This window comes from Solanum dulcamara, chromosome 5 (genome assembly GCF_947179165.1).
Source record: "Solanum dulcamara chromosome 5, daSolDulc1.2, whole genome shotgun sequence".
Lineage (NCBI taxonomy): Eukaryota > Viridiplantae > Streptophyta > Magnoliopsida > Solanales > Solanaceae > Solanum > Solanum dulcamara.
In genome coordinates this window covers 11,579,343-11,583,880 of record NC_077241.1, presented here as the reverse complement: position 1 = coordinate 11,583,880, position 4,538 = coordinate 11,579,343, and the positions used below count along the sequence as shown (strand labels likewise).

At 31.4% G+C, this 4,538-nt stretch overlaps 1 long non-coding RNA gene across 1 annotated transcript; it reads right to left on the bottom strand.

Annotated features, from left to right (window-relative positions):
* Positions 1 to 970: 970 nt before the first annotated feature.
* On the bottom strand, positions 971 to 3,927 carry LOC129890422 (uncharacterized). The gene is made up of 3 exons (XR_008767027.1): positions 3,716 to 3,927; positions 3,542 to 3,618; positions 971 to 1,268 (listed from the first exon to the last, which is right to left on the bottom strand). It is a non-coding gene; the product is annotated as an uncharacterized LOC129890422 (long non-coding RNA).
* Between the last annotated feature and the right edge of the window lie 611 nt (positions 3,928 to 4,538).

Below are 4,538 nucleotides of genomic sequence, written 5' to 3'. Positions count from 1 at the left end.
TATAATTGAGACGTTTCTTAAAATAAAAAATATCATAATAAAATACCAAATTTAAATTTTTTTTAAAGTATTACACTAATTACAAGAAACTTCACATTTAGTGGCGACCAATCTCGCTGGTAACGACCAAAAATATCGCCACTAAATGGTTTTAGTGACGACTTGAGATCTCTCCAAGTACTATAACTAAAAGGTTTTTGTGACGACTTCTAAATGTCGCCACAAAAAACCATAAATTTGTGGCGACAAACCTTGCCACAGAAAGTAAGAAAAATACGCCACAAAAGAAATAGGAATGGCAATGGGGCGGGGTGAGGCTGGTGCAGGTGCAGGGCGGGTTGAGCTCAACCCGCAAACTTTTTAAACCGCCCTGCCCTACATTACAATTTATTTCATTTTCAACCCGCCCCGCTTCGCCCCGCATATATTTTTAAGTTTTCTTTTTTTAATTGAGTATAATATGAAAAGTAAAATTCATAATTTTTCTTTTATTTTTCGCTAATCAACATCAATAACTAATTAATTATTTTTAGTTAACATTTCAACAATTGTTTCTTAATCGCTAATTAACTGCTTCTAATTAATATTTCAACAACTAAAAATTCACTAAACACGTTTAGTTTAATTTTTTTATAAGAAAAGTTAATAGTAAAGTCAAATTTTAATATAAAAAGTTTATATATTTGATTTTTAGTAATTACAAAAATTTAATTTTCTTTAGGTTATTATTTAGTGCCTTAAACCCGCAAGCCATCCCGCTCCGAATTAATTTTAAAAATAATTACTTCAATCTGCCCCGCATAACTTTAAACCCGCCCCGCCCCGCCCCATTGTCAACCCTAAAGAGAAATTCACAAAATAAATTCTATGAAGGTCGCCACTGAAGATGGGGTTTTAGGACGACCAATGTCGCCACAAAAATATTAGTGGTGACTCCATCTTGCTACCAATAACTTTAGAGGCGACATTTAACTCGCCACAGAAGCATGTCATTTTCTTTTTTTATGAATCTCTTTCTGTGACAAGAGGTAGGTCGCCACTAATACTCACTTTTTGTTCAAAAAAATTAAAAATTATATTTTACTAATAAATTGCCCAAAAATATAAAAATAGAACCTTACGAATACAAAAGACTATCAAATACATTTCTCAACAAGACTAGTGTAAAAAATTTTATCACTTAAATGCCATAACATAAGATAAACACTTCACATATATATCTTCAAACTTTTAATGGCCAACAATTCCAATGTTGAATAATCTTGTCCCTGAAATCAAAAAAAACAAAAAACAGAAAAGTTTCACTTCTATGTTGATAAATAAGAAGGAAAATATTTGAGAATTTTTAACATCTTGAAAAATATGGAAAGAAATTGAAATTCAACATATGAGTAAGCAATTTTATATTTTCAGGGTATTCACCTTTCAGTGGAAACATGCGAATCAAGATCCATGATACGAAAATCAAAAGCAATATAAGTAAGCACACGAAATACTTTACTCACTACAGGAGAAAATTGTATCTAATCATTCTCCATATATACAACAAAATAATTTTAAGTTGGTCATTCTATACACTCTTATTCTCTAAGAATATAAACAAATTAAAAGTGGTGACCACAATAACATTTGCGTACAAGATTGCAAAACACATTTAAAGAAAAAAGGAATAATATGACCAAGAAAGAATAGTTTGATACCAGCACACTAAGCTCAGTAGTTTAAAATTGTCAAACTATGCACAAGTCAGTCAAAGTGGAGCAGCTAAACAACCAAAACCAGATACCACAAACATGAGAATTTAGTGAAAATCCAATTCAATTTCTTTCAATCATCTAAAGGCAATCAATAATCAATTTCTTTCATTCAATAATTACAAACCCTTTTCAATCATCTAAAGGCAATGCATCTTAGAATGATTTTTCCCTCAAACACATACACCTATAACAACAATTAACTTGAATTGAATCTAAATATACTCCAATTACGAGAGCAAGTCTCAAATCCAAATAAACATGAATTGAATCTAAAGTTGCAACTCATTTCAGATTCTATATAGTTCACACACACACCAGTAAGTGAACTAAATTGATGAACTATGGAGAACAACTTAAGTGTAAAAGAATTTAGGAGTAATCATCATAAATGAAAGGAATAACACCAAATATGGACAATATTATCACTAAAAATAGAAAATTTCACAAAATTGATGTTAAACAAAAAATTGTTTTTAAGCAAAAATATCTAAACTATAAGATTTTCCTACCCCATAAAAAAGGAGTATTAAGAACTTAACACTCTCAATGGTGATCCCTGAATAAGAAAGATTCTATCTTTGCATCTCTTACTCGGATTCCATCATAGCTATCAATAAGCCTTGCACCCAACCATTGTCCAGCTTGAACTACCAGTACCACTAAAAGAAATATCACCCGCCGAACTAATACCTTGTATTCTGTAAATTAGTGAATACACTGTCCAAATTGGGGTAAAAAATTCTACATTGTTTAATGGGTTCTAGAGAATCGGATGAATGGACCTTTCAGCAGAGGGACAACGGTATTCTACATAAGAAAGTTTTCCAACGATGGCGAGTTGGGTGGTGACGTGAGCACAACTTCTATAAAAAAACACCTAAGAGGGGATGTGGGGAATCAGGTTTGAAGATAAGGCAGCCTGATGAATTGGGTTATAGATCTGGAAGGACAGAAACCAATTTAGAGTCGGATAGTAAATGAACAATCCCACTGATTAAAATAAAATAAAATTGCACACTCGGCTTAACATGTGATCACATAATTTCTCAAACAAGACCAAGGAAGAAGAATGAGCAGGGTAGGGAGCATACAAACAGACATTATTACCAAACACTTCATCCCTTTGAAGTAAATTTAATCCGAGAATTTAGATATGAGCAGAAACGAAGGGATTAAAGCTACTAGATTCAAAGCAATACACAAAGGAGAAAAGGAGTCATGCATATCAGATAACTACATGCTGAAATTAAACAAAGAAAGCAAATAGGCATTTGATTTATAACTCTACAGGATTTAGATACATAAGAATTAGTAGACATTTTACTCCTTAATATATAAAGACTATAAAAAGAAGCTAAAAGAGTGACAAAATTAAGACTAAGAGCCTGTTTGAATTGATTTATTTTTAAGCAGCTTATAAGTTGAAAACTGGTTACAAGTAAAAAAAAAAAAAAAGTAGGCGCACCAGTTTTTTTTTTTGACTTATAAGCTGTTTTCAACTTATAAACTGCTTAAAATAAGTTCATTCAAATAAACTCAACTATTTATTGGGGCTTATTTTAAGCACAAAATGACTTTAAGTTATTCAGTCAAACATTCAAAAAAAAGCCGAAAAAACAGCTTATAAGCAGATTATAAGTCAATCCAAATGGCTCTAAGACTAGAAACAACACCAAAAATGCTAAAGAAAAAGCAAATTCAGAGAACGAAAGATTACTTATCTATCTATAACAAAAGGGTAACAAAATTAAGAAACTAAATGAAGGGTGAGCGTGCGAGTTTACCATTAGGATTGTGAACCGATGTGGGACTGAGGGAGTGCTAGAAATTCGGATTGTTAACTGACGTGGAACTGAAAAACCTTCAAAATCCGTTTGAAAAATTATGAAATCTACTGGAAAGAGAAGATATAGAAACCAAAACGTAAAAACCGAAAAAGGGTGAGCGTATGAATTTACCATTGGAATCGAACGTCTTGATGGAGAGAAGGACATAAAGGACAGGCAAGGTTGTAGACCGAGGCTTCGTGGATCTCTTCGAGCGAGGCTTGGCTTGGCTGGTCGATCTCCGTAGAGCTGGGGCTCGTTGTTATGCTGCTTTTGAGGAAAAAAAACATGACGAGAAATGGGGTTTGGGGATGTAAAGAGAAACGGGCTGATTTTGGCCTTAAATGAGCTTAAAATATAGTACTGCATTTTTCAATACAAATCAAACTCAAATATTGAAAATGTGGCCAAATTAATACAGGTTTAAAAATAAAAATCAAGAAGAATCAATCAATTAGTTAAACAATTAAGCTTTCTCATTTAACATAGTAAGATAATTATATACAATAATGGACTAATTATAGTGATTAAGCCACAAATGACTAATTATAGAGTTTTTGACATAAATTATAGTATCTTTGACATAAATTGATTTACAAATCAATAAATATACTTAAAAGTAATATATGATTAATTTATACAGGCCTAAATAATAATAAAAAATTAAAATATAATATATACATAATATGTATTAGGGTAACTTGCCAAATGAAATGGTAAAACAATCCCAAAAATAAATTAGAAAATATTTTTTACTCCGTAAGATAAATATTCCACTTTTGCTTGATATTCAAGAAACTTGATCAATTAGCTAAAAGTGTGAAGGGCCAAAATTGGGTTTCAAGAGGGCAAATATACATTATTTGTTAAGATGACGAGTGTATATATGCACCTTTTTTTAACAAGAGATATATCGATCCTAAATCTTAAATATAAAATACCCCTAAAATCAATT